This window comes from Salvelinus sp. IW2-2015, linkage group LG1 (genome assembly GCF_002910315.2).
Source record: "Salvelinus sp. IW2-2015 linkage group LG1, ASM291031v2, whole genome shotgun sequence".
Taxonomy (NCBI): domain Eukaryota; kingdom Metazoa; phylum Chordata; class Actinopteri; order Salmoniformes; family Salmonidae; genus Salvelinus; species Salvelinus sp. IW2-2015.
In genome coordinates this window covers 8,860,049-8,877,252 of record NC_036838.1, presented here as the reverse complement: position 1 = coordinate 8,877,252, position 17,204 = coordinate 8,860,049, and the positions used below count along the sequence as shown (strand labels likewise).

General features: G+C 43.0%; 1 pseudogene; it reads left to right on the top strand.

Annotated features, from left to right (window-relative positions):
* Positions 1 to 17,204, top strand: part of LOC111954613 (spastin-like) — a 51,408-nt pseudogene that overhangs the window by 8,311 nt on the left and 25,893 nt on the right.

The following is a 17,204-nucleotide window of genomic DNA, read 5'->3' as shown; positions in this document are numbered from 1 at the left end:
CGGCTAAAACATATAGGCCTAAAGCCTATTGTAAATATATGTAGGTTCTAAAAAACATGTTTAGGCCCCAAAGCAGAGGTCTTGAAAAAGAAGGGTCAACACTGCAAATATTGACTCTTTGCATCAACTTCATGTAATTGTCAATAAAAGCCTTTGACACTTATGAAATGCATGTAATTATACTTCAGTATTCCATAGTAACATCTGACAAAAATATCTAAAGACACTGAGGCAGCAAACTTTGTGGAAATTAATATTTGGGTCATTCTCAAAACTTTTGGCTACGACTGTAGTGCAGATGTCCTTAACATCTCTGGTCCCGGAGAGCTAGTGATATGCAGGGTTTTAATTCAGCCTAGCGTTAACACACATGGTTCAGCTAACTGTGGTGCTGATTGAAGACCATGCTCAGCTGATTATTGTAATCACCTCGTGTGTGGCTGCTGGGCTGGAACAAAAACCTGCATACCCAGTAGCTCTAAGACTGGAGTTGGAGAACTCTGCTGTAGCAAAGGATAAAAAAGGATGAAAACTRCTATTTTACTAATAGATGTTTTTATTCTCTCTTCTCTTCCAGGCGAGAAATATGAACGTGATAAACGTCTACAGGCCAAGATGATCACCAACCTGATCATGGCAAAGGATCGCCTGGAGCTTTTAGGTGAGAATCAAGCATTTGGACACATTTTTGAATGTCTTGCCTTCCGTGTGCACATTGATACCACATGGCACCTTCTGAACGGCTGCATGCATGTTGAATGCGTGGCAGGACATTATTTTATTGTGCGACATTTGTTGCTTTTCATGTTAGCTTAGATATAGCATGTCTGTTAGCTTTATATGGACTGATTTCAGTGCCAACAGARATTGTATTTGAATTCCATCATTTTGAATTTGTATAACGATATTGAATTTGAATGTAATATTTATGAATTTGTAATGCACAAATTAAATAATTGAATTCATAAGTTGTACTTGTATTTTCAGGATTTGGAACTGAGTTGAATGAATATTGCATTCAGTTTTAAAATTAGATTTCAATTTAATTGAATATTCAAATTCAATATTGAAATCAAATCCAATTTTAATTGTCACTAGCTTTGTACAGAGGTGTAGACTAACATTGAAATGCTTACTTACGGGCCCTTCCCAACAATGCAGAATACAATAAAAGCATTTTTTTTTAAAGTACAGTCGTGACCAAAAGTTTTGAGAACGACACAAATATTAATTTTCACAAAGTTTGCTGCTTCAGTGTCTTTAGATATTTTTGTCAGATCTTACTATGGAATACTGAAGTATAATTACAAGCATTTCATAAGTGTCAAAGACTTTAATTGACAATTACATGAAGTTGATGCAAAAAGTCAATATTTGCAGTGTTGACCCTTATTTTTCAAGACCTCTGCAATCCGCCCTGGCATGCTGTCAATTAACTTCTGGGCCACATCCTGACTGATGGCAGCCCATTCTTGCATAATCAATGCTTGGAGTTTGTCAGAATTTGTGGGTTTTTGTTTGTCCACCCGCCTCTTGAGGATTGACCACAAGTTCTCAATGGGATTAAGGTCTGGAGAGTTTCCTGGCCATGGACCCAAAATATCRATGTTTTGTTCMMCGAGCCACTTAGTTATCACTTTTGCCTTATGGCAAGGTGCTCCATCGTGCTGGAAAAGGCATTGTTCGTCACCAAACTGTTCCTGGATGGTTGGGAGAAGTTGCTCTCAGAGGATGTGTTGGTACCATTCTTTATTCATGGCTGTGTTCTTAGGCAAAATTGTGAGTGAGCCCTGTCTCTTATACACATCTAGATGTGTATAAGAGACAGACTGATGGTAGCGCTCAACTTGTCTTCTCTGGACTAGCTTTTTTCCGGATGCCCCAAACAATCGGAAAGGGGATTCATCAGAGAAAATGACTTTACCCCAGTTCTCAGCAGTCCAATCCCTGTACCTTTTGCAGAATATCAATCTGTCCCTGATGTTTTTCCTGGAGAGAAGTGGCTCTGTCTCTTATACACATCTAGATGTGTATAAGAGACAGGTCCTGGAGCTTGCTGGATTTTCTTGGGCGCCCTGAAGCCTTCTTCATTGAACCGCTCTCCTTGAAGTTCTTGATGATCCGATAAATGGTTGATTTAGGTGCAATCTTATTGGCAGCAATATCCTTACCTGTGAAGCCATTTTTGTGCAAAGCAATGATGACGGCACGTGTTTCCTTGCAGGTAACCATGGTTGACAGAGGAAGAACAATGATTCCAAGCACCACCCTCTGTTATTCAAACTCAATCAGCATGACAGAGTGATCTCCAGCCTTGTCCTCGTCAACACTCACACCTGTGTTAAYGAGAGAATCACTGACATGATGTCAGCTGGTCCTTTTGTGGTAGGGCTGAAATGCAGTGGAAATGTTTTTTTGGGGATTCAGTTAATTTGCATGGCAAAGACGGACTTTGCAATTAATTGCAATTCATCTGATCATTCTTCATAAAATTCTGGAGTATATGCAAATTGCCATCATACAAACTGAGGCAGCAGACTTTGAACATTTATATTTGTGTAATTCTCAAAACTGTTGGCCACGACTGTACAATGGGGAATAAATACGCAATGATAGCTTGGCTATTTACGCRGGGTACCAGTACCAAGTGGATGTGCAGGGGTATGAGGAAATTGAGGTAGATACTGCATGTACATATAGGTAGGGGTAAAGTGACTAGGCAACAGGATAGATAAGACTGTAGCAGCAGTGTGTGTGTGTGTGTGTGTTGGAGTGTCAGTGTAAGTACTATATGTGTGAGTGTGTGGTTAGAGTCCACTGTGTGTGCATGGAGTGAAAAATAGTTAGTGTAAAAAGGGTCAATGCAGATAGACCCGGTAGCTATTTGCTTAACTATTTAGAAGTCTTATTGCTTGGGGGTGTAGAAGCTGTTCAGGAGCCTTTTGGGCCCAGATTTAGCGCTGTGGTACCACTTGCTGTGACTTGGGTGGCTAGAGTCTTTGAAAMATTTTAGGGTCTTCCTTTGACACCGCCTGGTATAGAGGTCCTGGGTGGCAGGGAGTTTGACCCCAGTGATGTACTGGGCCGTACGTACTACCCTCTGTAGCGCCTTGCCGTCGGATGCCGATGCAGCCAATCAAGATGCCCTCAATTTGAGGATCTGAGGGCCCATGACAAATCTTTTCAGTCTCCTGAGGGGGRAGAGGTGTTGTCGTGCCCTTTTCACAACTGTGTTGGTGTGTTTGGACCATGATAGGTCCTTAGCGATGTGCACACCGAGAAACTTGCAGCTCACGACCCGCTCCGCTACAGCCTCGTCGATGTGAATGAGGACATGTTTGGCCCTCTGTTTCCTGTAGTCCACGATAAACTTCTTTGTTTTGTCCACATTGAGGGAGAGGTTGTTGTCCTTGCACCACACTGCCAGGTCTCTGACCTCCTCGCTAAAAGATGTCTCATCTTTGTTGGTGATCAGGCCCACCACCGTTGTCACATCACACTTCTACATTAATGTGGATGCCACCATGATTACGGATAATCCTGAATGAATCGTGAATATTGATGAGTGAGAAAGTTAGAGGCACAAATATCATACCCCTAAGACATGATAACCTCTCACCATTTCAATAACAGGTGAGGTTAGCATTTTTTGGGGGGGTACAATATTTATGCCTCTTACTCATCATTATTCACGGTAGCATCCACATTAATATAGATGTGTTTAGAAAAATATTATATTCTTATTTACAATACAATTGACTCCAAAATGACATCCCCAAGGTAATATTTTATAGCCCAAACGCTAGAGCAAAATTCATAGGAAGAAAATAAATGAAACATTTATTTTACTAGGCAAGTCAGTTAAGAACAAATTCTTATTTACAACGACTGCCTACTCCGTCCAAACCCTGGACGACGCTGGGCCAATTGTGCGCCGCCCTATGGGACTCCCAATCACTGCCAGATGTGATGCAGCCTGGATTCGAACCAGGGACTACAGTGACGCCTCTTGCACTGAGATGCAGTGCCTTAGGCTCCCGAGTGGCACAGTGGTCTAACATGCCACATTGGCTTTAGAAACCACCAGAAGCTTCTATTTACCACAGAGAGAGTTTGTTTCTGTCTGTTCTCCTGTACCATTCCTGGCTGGCAAAGTAACATGATGTTGTCTATGGTTTTGAATCAGAATTTAGAGGGCTGAATATTTCTGGGGGAATCTGAATGCATCTGAGAAGTTGAATATATGAAACTTTGATCAACTTGAAATTATAGTTTAACTTCGTACACAAGACAATGAATGCATAAATATTGAAATTGAATATTCAATTAAATTATAATATAATTTAAAAACMAAATTAAATTATTCATTCAATTTGTCGATTACAAATTCAAAATGATTTAAGCTAAATTAAATATAAAAAATTATGGAATTCAAATACAATTGCCGTTGGCACTGAAATCGCTCCATAGCTTTGTATCTCTTGGAGAAAAAACATGTAAAGCCTGAATACACTGAGTGTACAAAACATTTCCATGACATAGACTGACCAGGGGAATCCAGTGAAAGCTATGATCCCTTATTGATGTCATCTGTTAAATCCACTTCCATCAGTGTAGATGAAGGGAGGAGACAGGTTAAAGAAGGATTTTTTTCAGAGAGACATGGATTCTGTATGTGTGCCGTTCCGAGGGTGAATGGGCAAGACAAAATATGTAAGTGCCTTTGAACACGGTATGGTAGTAGCTGCCAGGCRCACCGGTTTGAGTGTGTCAAGAACTGCAATGCTGCTGTGTTTTCCACGCTCAACAGTTTCCCGTGTGTATCAAGAATGGTCCACCAGGGCCGGCAGGGATGTGCTTGTCCCATCGTGCACTAGCGACTCTTGTGGCGGGCCAGGCGCAGTGCACGTTGACACGGTCGCCAGGTGTACGGTGTTTCCTCCGGCACATTGGTGCGGCTGGCTTCCGGGTTAAGTGGGCATTGTGTCAAGAAGCAGTGCTGCTTGGTTGGGTTGTGTTTCGGAGGATGCACGCCTCTCAACCTTCGCCTCTCCTGAGTCAGTATGGGAGTTGTAGCAATGAGACAAGACTGTAACTACCAATTGGATGCCACAAAATTGGGGAGAAAAAGGGGGCAAATAAAATAAAGAATGGTCCACCACCCAGGGGACGTCCAGACAACTTGACACAACTGTGGGAAGCATTGGAGTCAACATGGGCCAGCATCCCTGTGGTACGCTTTTTACACCTTGTAGTCCATGCCCTGACAAATTCAGGCTGTTCTGAGGGCAAAAGGGGAGACAACTCAATATTAGGAAGGTGTTCCTAATGTTTTGTACACTCAGTGTAAATTCACGTACATACTTTTTGTATTGACATCACATGACTTCCAAACTACAATGTCCTTTATGCACCAAAAGGGATTAGGCTCTAAATACTCCAGTGCCTTTTTATTAAACCTGTAATGGACACCCCAAAACATGTTTTAATACTTTAAATGATAGAATTTGTAAATTATGGTAAAAATCCACTCAGCGGTCCCCCAGAGTTGTTTCAGAAGCTTCTTGTCATTCTACAGCTGGCTACAACATTATCCTGAATCATGTTCATTAGGCACAAAACCTAAGATAACAAACCTAGACTTGTCCAATAAGAAATGCAAATTTTCCTTTTGTGTTGCAGAACATTTTAAAACATTTCCCTAATGAACACGACCCTACTCTTGGTGTTTGATTCGTCCTGGTTGGACATGGCTGCTATGTTTGGCTTTGCTGCCTCGACACTGAAATGTTGACAATCCTCTCAGCCCTATCCCATATGCCTCATTCTTCCCAAAACATTGCCGTTCGTCCCCCATTCAAAGAATCATGGCGTAGGCGCCCCTTATTTTATTTGTTTATTTCAAATATAATTTCCTTTTCTTCTCCTTTTCCCTCCCTTCTCCGATTCTCCTATTCCCTTTCCCAATTTCAAATATAATTTCCTTTTCTTCTCCTTTTCCCTCCCTTCTCCGATTCTCCTATTCCCTTTCCCAATTTTGTTTTTGTTGTTATTGTCATTCCTGTTGTGTAGAAAAGCTGCGTTCAGGGCCAGCTCAGAGAGACATCTATGCAGAGAGCTCAAACCAGTCATACCATAACGGTTATCTACACTCAGGTGGGTGCTACCGGGAATCTGCTTTCAGGTGTCATGACTGGTTTCTTATGAGTGTTTTCAGGGGTGTCATTGTTCCTGATTATTCAGGAATTCCAGTTTTTCTGGCTTTATTCTCTTCATAAACTCAGCAAAAAAAGAAATGTCCCTTTTTCAAGACCCTGTCTTTCAAAGATAATTCATTAAAATCCAAATAACTTCACAGATCTTCATTGTAAAGGGTTTAAATACTGTTTCCCATGCTTGTTCAATGAACCATAAACAACTAATGAACATGCACCTGTGGAATGGTCGTCTTAAGACCAACCTAGGACGAGCTTAGCAAGACGCTGTGGACCTCAATTTAAAGGTCACGGGGTGTAATGAAACTTAAGACAACTCAAAGAGGCCTTTTTCTACTGACTGAAAAAGCAGCCCAAAGAAAGATGCCAGGGTCCTGCTCATCTGTGTGACGTGCCTTAGGTATGCTGCAAGGAGGCATGAGGACTGCAGATGTGGCCAGGGCAATATATTGCAATGTCCATACTGTGTGATGCCCTAAGACAGGTACAGGGAGAGAGGAACGGAACTGATCGTCCTCGCAGTGGCAGACCACGTGTAACAACACCTGCACAGGAATCGGTACAGTCCCGAACATACACCTGCGGGACAGGTACAGGATGGCAACCAACAACTGCCCGAGTTACACCAGGAACGCACAATCCCTCTATCAGTGCTCAGACTGTTCTTAATAGGCTGAGAGAGGTTGGACTAAGGGTTGTAGGCCTGTTGTAAGGCAGGTCCTCACACAGACATCACCGGCAACAACGTCGCCTATGGCACAAACCCACCGTCGCTGGACCAGACAGGACTGGCAAAAAGTGCTCTTCACTGACGAGTCACGGTTTTGTCTCACCAGGGTGATGTCGGATTATTCAGCGTTTATCGTCGGGGGAAGAGCATTACACGAAGCCTGTACTCTGGAGCGGGATCGATTTGGAGGTGGAGGGTCGTCATGGTCTGGGGATGTTGTCACAGCGTCATCGGACTGAAGCTTGTTGTCATTGCAGGCAATATCAACGCTGTGCGTTACAGGGAAGACATCCTCCTCCCTCATGTGGTCCTTCTGCTCGCAGGCTCATCCTGACATGCACCTCCAGCATGACAATGCCACCAGCCATACTGCTCGTCTCTGTGCTTGATTTTCCTGCAAGACAGGAATGTCAGTGTTCTACAATGGCAAGCAAAGAGCCCGGATCTTAATCCCATTGAGCACGTCTGGGACCTGTTGGATCAGAGGGTGAGGGCAGGGCCATTCCCCCCAGAAATGTCCGGGAACTTGCAGGTGCCTGGTGGAAGAGTGGGGTAACATCTCACAGCAAGAATGGGCAAATCTGGTGGCAGTCCATGAGGAGGAGATGCATGCTTACTTAATGCAGCTTGTGGCCACACCAGATACTGACTGTTACTTTGTTGATTTTGACCACCCCCCTATTGTTCAGGGACACATTATTCCATTTTCTGTTAGTCACATGTCTGTGGAACTTATTGCAGTTTATGTGTCTAGGTTGTTGAATCTTGTTATGTTCATACAAATATTTACACATGTTAAGTTGCTGAAATTAACACAGTTGACAGTGAGAAACGTTTTTTTTATGCTGAGTTTACATCATTGAAATTGATCTACCCTCCAAACCAATATCCTACTTTTCCTGACTTTTCCTGTTTTTTCTTATTTCATCTTTCACGCAGTCTAAGACTAAATCAGGCCTGGAGATATCATATGCTTCTTTTGAAGGGACATTAGCTCCACGCATAGCTTAATTAAATGGTCCTAACTCCCATACTGATAAATACTCGCTATATATGCTCATTGGTTCTAACAGTCTCCTTGCTCTTGGCAGTAAGTGGAGCCGTACCCAAAAAGAGGGACTCCCTGACTACTCACTCCAGTCACTCCCTCCCACGACCAAAGCATATGCCTAAAAAAACCTCGGCGGCAGGCCACGGGGGCCTCCAGCGCTCCCCCAGCTTCAATGGGCCCTCCAGCAGTCACACACAGCACAGACTGGCCCCCCAGTCCAACAGAAACAAGGTGAGACCCAGATTGTCTTTCCTCAACTAACTCCACATCGAATCAAGAGTCCAGGGCCCATAATTGATAGTGTCTCAGAGTAGGAATGCTGATCTAGGATCAGTTCCTCCCTGTTCATGTAATCTTATTCRTTATGCTCTAAAAGGAATAACTGATTCTAGACTAGCACTATAGCCATGGACTATAAAGAAAAACATATAAAAGAACATCTCCAGTCTGTATCCATTTTTATTGAAGGGAAGACAAAATTGACAAACATAAGAAGAAAATAGGAGCATTTCCAATCATCATCACAAGAGATTAGCTTGTTGAAAATCGTAACCAAATCTGAAGTTATGGTTCTTTTTGTTATAGAGTAAAGCGGGCAACCGGCAAAACTGTAAACCCACCCCCACCACCACTCCCACATCCATGTCCCCACTGAAGAAGAGGGACATGAAGAACTTGAAGAATGTGGACAGCAAGCTTGCCAACCTCATCCTCAGCGAGATCATAGACAGGTGAGAGACAATGATTAGGGGGGTGTCTTGTGTATTATTCACTGGACATAAAGCATGTTCTTTGCAAGATGTCTCAGATTGGAACGCAATAGACGTTGACTGCTTGACGTGGGTGGTGTTCAATAGGGCACACCAATGCAACACTTTTTATAACGTTTTTACACTGAAAAGTCCAGCCTGCCTGTTTCAGTCTGTCTTTGCTGTTTAATTAACACAACCCAAGCAGAGTTGAGTATGTCTATATTTCTGTATGGGAATGAGCACTCAGACCAGTCTCGTGTGTGTGTGTGTGTGTTCCAGTGGCTCATCTGTGAGGTTTGAGGACGTTGCTGGCCAGGAGCTGGCTAAGCAAGCCCTACAGGAAATAGTCATCCTGCCTGCACTGAGGCCAGAGGTGAGATTAGAGAGGAACAGCAACTCACTTGACCATGGAGTGTACAGTCGTGGCCAAAAGTTTTGAGAATGACACAGATATTAATTTCCACAAAGTTTGCTGCTTCAAGACCTCTGCAATCCGCCCTGGCATGCTGTCAATTAACTTCTGGGCCACATCCTGACTGATGGCAGCCCATTCTTGCAAAATCAATGCTTGGAGTTTGTCATAATCTGTGGGTTTTTGTTTGTCCACCCGTCTCTTGAGGATTGACCACAAGTTCTCAATGGGATTAAGGTCTGGGGWGTTTCCTGGCCACGGACCCAAAATATCGATGTTTTGTTCCCCGAGCCACTTAGTTATCACTTTTGCCTTATGGCAAGGTGCTCCATCATGCTGGAAAAGGCATTGTTCGTCACCAAACTGTTCCTGGATGGTTGGGAGAAGTTGCTCTCTGAGGATGTGTTGGTACCATTCTTTATTCATGGCTGTGTTCTTAGGCAAAATTGTGAGTGCGACCACTCCCTTGGCTGAGAAGCAACCCCACACATGAATGGTCTCAGGATGCTTTACTGTTGGCATGAAACAGGACTGATGGTAGCGCTCATCTTGTTTTCTCCGGACAAGCTTTTTTCCGGATGCCCCAAACAATCGGAAAGGGGATTCATCAGAGAAAATGACTTTACCCCAGGCCTCAGCAGTCCAATCCCTGTACCTTTTGCAGAATATCAGTCTGTCCCTGATGTTTTTCCTGGAGAGAAGTGGCTTCTTTGCTGCCCTTCTTGACACTAGGCCATCCTCCAAGTCTTCGCCTCACTGTGCGTGCAGATGCACTCACACCTGCCTGCTGCCATTCCTGAGCAAGCTCTGTACTAGTGGTGCCCCGATCCTGCAGCTGAATCAACTTTATGAGACGGTCCTGGCRCTTGCTGGACTTTCTTGGGCGCCCTGAAGCCTTCTTCACAACAATTGAACCRCTCTCCTTGAAGTTCTTGATGGTCAGATAAATGATTGAATTGTTTGTTTTGGTGCATTCTTACTGGCAGCAATATCCTTGCCTGTGAAGCCCTTTTTGTGCAAAGCAATGATGACGGCACGTGTTTCCTTGCAGGTAACCATGGTTGACAGAGGAAGAACAATGATTCCAAGCACCACCCTCCTTTTGAAGCTTCCAGTCTGTTATTCGAACTCAATCAGCATGACAGAGTGATCTCCAGCCTTGTCCTCGTCAACACTCACACCTGTGTTAACAAGAGAATCACTGACATGATGTCAGCTGGTCCTTTTGTGGCAGGGCTGAAATGCAGTGGAAATGTTTTTTGGGGATTCAGTTTATTTGCATGGCAAAGAGGGACTTTGCAATTAATTGCAATTCATCTGATCACTCTTCATAACATTCTGGAGTGTATACAAATTGCCATCATACAACCTGAGGCAGCAGACTTTGTGAAAATGTATATTTGTGTCATTCTCAAAACTTTTGGCCACGACTGTATATGGTAGTCTTTTCAAAGGCTGTTATGGGCAGCCTCTTACAAAGTATCACCTGTCAGAAAGAAAAAAAATGAGCCGCAACTGTTAATGTGGGCAGTCCTAACATAATTCAACCTCTGCCATATCGTGGATTAAGAGCAACTGTTAATGTGGGCAGTCCTAACATAATGGTCTGTATTTTTTGTTTGTTTGTTGATTTAACCATTATTTAACTAGGCAAGTCAGTTAAGAACAAATTCTTATTTAAAATAACGGCCTACAAAAGTGTCTCAGAGTATGAGTGCTGATCTAGGATCGGTTTTGCCTTTTCAATCATAATGAATAAGGGGGGAACCGTGGATACGAGTACATGTGTTCAAGCTTCATAGGAGAGCCTATTTTGCTGTTCAACTGGGAATTATTTTTTATTTTGGCGCACTGGTGCACCTACAAAAAGAATCAGCCAGATAATAATTGTTGTAATGGTTAGGCTTGGCTGTACCACTGTTTCCATGTGCCGTAGAGAAAAAAAGCTTTCGGTTGCACCATTATTACAAACGTTGATCATATTACTGGTGCTACGTTTTTTTCGTCTATTGCGCATTGGCGCTGCAGCTGGATGCATCTCCTTTGGCGAGGCCGGATTTTACATTCATAGACCGTGTCGCGAGCCATTCTTAAACGATTTGCGGGCGATTAACACCATKTTCAGTCATGTTACAACAAGAGTGGTAGGCCTGATTACCAACAACGATGAGGTGAGAGCCCTGGCAGAGTGGTGCCAGGAAATATCGATGGGGTCGCAGTGGAGAGGGTCAGCATGCAGCATCACTGACAACCTGAAATGGTCTCCCACGGCGTGKTGAAGAATGCGCAACAGTGCCTCTTCAACCTCAGGAGGCTGAAGAAATTCGCCTTGGCACCTAGGATCCTCACAAACTTCTACAGATGGACCATTGAGAGCATCTTGTCGGGCTGTATCACCGCCTGGTACGGCAATTGCACCATCCACTGGGCTCTMCAGAGGGTGGTGCGATGAGTCCAACGCATCACCGGGGCCACTGCCTGGCCTCCAGGACATCTACAGCATCTGGTGTCACAGAAAGGCCATGAAGATCAAGGACCTCAGCCACCCGAGCCACGGCCTGTTCACCCCGCTACCATCTAGAAAGCCGGAGACCATACAGGTGGATCAAAGCCGGGGCAGAGAGACTGAAAAACAGCTTCTATCTCCAGGCCATCAAACAGTCACCACTAGTCGGCCTCTGCCCAGTACCCTGCCCTGAACCTTAGCCACTGTTCTAGCGGGCTACCACCTGGTACTCTACTCTGCACCTTAGTGACTGCTGTCCAACTGTATGTACATAGTCATTGAACACTGGTCACTTTAGTAATGTTTACGTACTGTTTTACCCACTTTATAATGTATGTATTTCTCTGTAAATAAATTAACAACAGACTTTCAGCATGCTTATAGAGAAGGGCACTCAACATGTACTGCACTGACACAAATGACGATTGGTTGAAAGAAATTGAGAATAAGAGGATTGTGGGAGCTGTACTGTTAAAAAAAAAACGTATGTGTTATGGCTTTTCAACCTCTGCCATATCGTGGATTTAAGAGCTATCTACAGCTTTGGAAAAAATTAAGAGACCCAAGTTTTACTATTTATAGGTATGTGTTTGGGTAAAATGAACATTTTAGTTTTATTCTATAAACTACTGACAACATTTCTCCCAAATTCCAAATAAAAATATTGTCATTTAGAGCATTTATTTGCAGAAAATGACAACTGGTCAAAAGAACAGAAATATATGCAGTGTTGTCAGACCTTGAATAATGCAAAGAAAATAAGTTCATATTAATTCTTAAACAACATAATACTAATGTTTTAACTTAGGAAGAGTTCAGAAATCAATATTTGGTGGAATAACCCTGATTTTCAATCRCAGCTTTCATGTGTCTTGGCATGCTCTCACCAATCTTTTACATTGATGTTGGGTGACTTTATGCCAATGGCAATTAAACACAGCATGTGTGTCCATGTATGCGGCAACGTTCTGCTCTTCATTGTAATCAGAGGGCTGATATAAATACTATGCCTGCCAGTCTCTCTTGGCTAAGAGTTGAGGAGAGACTGACTGCATCACTTCTTCTTTTTATAAGAAACATTTAATGTGTTGAAAATCGCAATTGTTTGCCTAGTCAACTTACACACAGCTCTGACACACACACTTATCCCACCAGACATGCCACCAGGGGTCTTTTTACAGTCCCCAATCCAGAACAAATTCAAGAAAGCGTACAGTATTAAATAGAGCCCTTTATTGCATGGAACTTCCTTCCATCATATATTGCTCAAATAAACAGCAAATCTGGTTTCAAAATGTATTAGTTTGTCTTGAGCTGTTCTTGTCTATTGATGTTCTGTATTATGTCATTCTGTATTATGTTTCATGTTTTGTGTGGAGTGGACCCCAGGAAGAGTAGCTGCTGCTTTTGCAACAGCTAATGGGGATCCTAAAAAATACCAAATACAGTAAATGTTAAATCAGTCACTTATTGATTCCGATAGGCCTGTAATTTGAGAACTTCATGAAACAGTGCTGAGTAGATGTTGCTTTTTCAAGTTGTTTACAGGCTTGAGGGTCCAGCACGAGGCCTTCTGCTCTTCGGTCCTCCTGGCAACGGAAAGACGATGCTGGTGAGTATGGTGCAGTACCATTTGTATTGGCAAGAGACCCAATGAGAAATGATTAGTACAGTCGTGGCCAAAAGTTTGAGAATGACACAAATATTAATTTTCACAGTCTGCCGCCTCAGGTTGTATGATGGCAATTTACATACACTCCAGAATGTTATGAAGAGTGATCAGATGAATTGCAATTAATTGCAAAGTCCCTCTTTGCCATACAAATAAACTGAATCCTCCAAAAAAACATTTCCACTGGCATTTCAGCCCTGCCACAAAAGGACCAGCTGACATCATGTCAGTGATTCTCTCGTTAACACAGGTGTGAGTGTTGACGAGGACAAGGCTGGAGATCCTCTGTCATGCTGATTGAGTTCGAATAACAGACTGGAAGCTTCAAAGGAGGGTGGTGCTTGGAATCATTATCTTCCTCTGTCAACCATGGTTGCCTGCAAGGAAACACGTGCCGTCATCATTGCTTTGCACAAAAGGCTTCACAGGCAAGGATATTGCTGCCAGTAAGATATTGCACCTAAATCAACCATTTATCGGATCATCAAGAACTTCAAGGAGAGCGTTCAATTGTTGTGAAGAAGGCTTCAGGGCGCCCAAGAAAGTCCAGCAACCGCCAGGACCGTCTCCTAAAGTTGATTCAGCTGTGGGATCGGGGCACCACCGTACAGAGCTTGCTCAGGAATGGCAGCAGGCAGGTGTGAGTGCATCTGCACGCAAACTGAGGGAAGACTTTTGGAGGATGGCCTGGTGTCAGAAGGGCAGCAAAGAAGCCACTTCTCTCGCAGGAAAAACATCAGGGACAGACTGATATTCTGCAAAAGGTACAGGGATTGGACTGCTGAGGACTGGGGTAAGTCATTTTCTCTGAATCCCCTTTCCGATTGTTTGGGCATCGGAAAAAAGCCTTGTCCGGAGAAGACAAGTGAGCGCTACCATCAGTCCTGTGTGTCCAACAGTAAAGCATCCTGAGATCATTCATGTGTGGGGTTGCTTCTCAGCCAAGGGAGTGGGCTCACTCACAATTTTGCCTAAGAGCAGCCATGAATAAAGAATGGTACCAACAATCCTCAGAGAGCAACTTCTCCAACCATCCAGGAACAGTTTGGTGACGAACAATGCCTTTTCCACTATGATGGAGCACCTTGCCATAAGCAAAAATGGATAACTAAGTTGGCTCGGGGAACAAAACATTGATATTTTGGGACCATGGCCAGGAAACTCTCTCGACCTTAATCCCATTGAGAACGTGTGGTCAATCCTCAAGAGACGAGTGGACAAACAAAAACCCACAGATTATGACAAACTCCAAGCATTGATTATGCAAGAATGGGCTGCCATCAGTCAGGATGTGGCCCAGAAGTTAATTGACGCATGCCAGGGCGGATTGCAGAGGTTTGAAAAAGAGGGTCAACACTGCAAATATTGACTCTTTGCATCAACTTCGTGTAATTGTCAATAAAAGCCTTTGACACTTATGAAATGCTTGTAATTATACTTCAGTATTCCATAGTAACATCTGACAAAATTATCTAAGACACGGAAGCAGCAAACTTTGTGGAAATAATATTTGTGTCATTCTCAAAACTTTTTGGCCACGACTGTAGAGTGGGTTTTGGTTGGGCTCACAAAGACACAAGTGATCATGAAATAGCTTAACCATTGTGATAGAAAACACACAAAACGATACATTTGTAAAATCTTTATAATAACAAGACTAATATAAATACTTATAATATAGACAGTGGATAGAGTCCTTTCACTGATTAGCTGGTTTTGAAATCCTCCAACTGCAAGGTGCTTTGCCGAAGAGTAGAGTTGGTTTAGGCCTAAATGTGTAAGTAATTTATTTTGTTATTTTTTTACATGGTGGGTATTTTGACAGTGGAGTACTATGACCGATAGGCAAAATCGCAGGGACTTGATTTTTTGTGTTTTTCTTCATTTACAAAATTGCAATTTTCCATCATGAATGTAGTTTAGCATCTCCCAAAATGTGTCATACCTGCATTAAAACAAATGGTGTTTCTATAGCGCAGGAATATGGATATGCTGTTAATATTTTTTTTTAAGTGAACAGTAGGGGAAAAAATGAGAGCATTTATTTGATAATAAAAATAAAAAAAGTATAATGTTCTGCATTTTACATTTGAGCTCTTTTTTTTTTTTTTACTGATAGGCTAAAGCAGTGGCCATGGAGTCCAACGCCACATTCTTCAACATAAGTGCAGCCAGCTTGACCTCGAAATATGTGAGTACATTATYAGCGTAAAGATCTCTTTACACTTTAATTTGTTACATTTCTTTGCATGTTAGTTATTGAGCAGATGCTCTTATCCAATGCAACTTAGTCAGTGCATTCAACCGAGTTATTAGTAGAAGAAAAACATATCAGTTATTTCAAGTAGACCCTTGTAGAAAAAGAGTAAACTCACTATTCAGAGTTCACTCGCTATTCTTTTGGTCTTTCCCTGTAGGTGGGGGAGGGAGAGAAGCTGGTGCGAGCTCTGTTTGCCGTCGCCAGAGAACTGCAACCCTCGATCATCTTCATAGGTATCTTTTGACTTTGTTAGATAGAAGAATACATAGCTGCAATGAACTGGTCAAGAAAGCACGTCATGATAATGATGTTTCATTACCTGCAGTCTAATAATAAGCACAGMTATTGGCAAGACTTTGCTATTTAATAACTGGTGGAAACGGAGAGTGCGACTATGCATAGAATACTAGGATAATGGGACCGTTCCATTCAGATTGTGACTACTGTTACTTACCCCACACAGATGAGATCGACAGTCTACTCTGTGAAAGGAGAGAGGGAGAGCATGATGCCAGCAGACGACTGAAGACCGAGTTCTTGATTGAATTTGATGGGGTAAGGAGGTCTCCCCTGTGTGTGTTTCTGCGCATGCACGCGTCCGTGTTCCAGTGTTCATTTTGTCACCTGTTTTTAATTTTGTTCATGAGCGTGTGTGCAATGTTTGTCCCTGGAGGATTTCTGTCTGTTATGGCCACATCCTGCATCCGGCCATGTCTGTTTAGGAGCTAGTAACAAGCATTTCGCTGCACTCGCTATAACATCTGCTAAACTGTGTACGCGCCCAATGAACTTAGATTTTTTGTCTCGTCCATATCCTGCATAAAGATTTGGCCTCTTCCACATTAAATCTGTCCAAGAGATGCAGTGCCTTCGGAAAGTATTCAGACCCCTTGACTTTTTCCACATTTTGTTAAGTTTAAGACCTTAATCCATTTTAGAATAAATAAAACAAATTCCTCAGCAATCTACACACAATACCTTATTTACAGAGGTATTCGAACACTTTGCTATGAGACTCGAAATTGAGCTTAGGTGCATCCTGTTTTCATTGATCATCCTTGAGATGTTTCTATAACTTGATAAAGGGAAAGGGGGAAACCTAGTCAGATAGTCCACCTGTGGTAAATTCAATTGATTGGACATGATTTGGAAAGGCACACAACTGTCTATATAAGGTCCCACAGTTGTTAGTGCATGTCAGAGAAAAAATCAGGCCATGAGGTCCAAGGAATTGTCCGTAAATGCTCCGAGACAGGATTGTGTTGAGGCACAGATCTGGGGAAGGGAACCAAAACATTTCTGMAGTATTGAAGGTCCCCACGAACACAATGGCCTCCATCATTCTTGAATGGAAGAAGTTTGGAACCACCAAGACTCTTCCTAGTGCTGGCCGCCCGGGCAACTGAGAAATTGGCGGAAGAAGGGCCCATTGGTCAAGACGAGGGCACTCTGACAGAGGTCTAGAGTTCCTCTGTGGAGGAGGGAGAAACTTTCAGAAGGACAGCCATCTCTGCAGCACTCCACCAATACAGGCCTTTCATGGTAGTGGTGCCAGACGGAAGCCAACTCCTCCATAAGAGGCCATGAATACTCTCTGCCCTTCTTT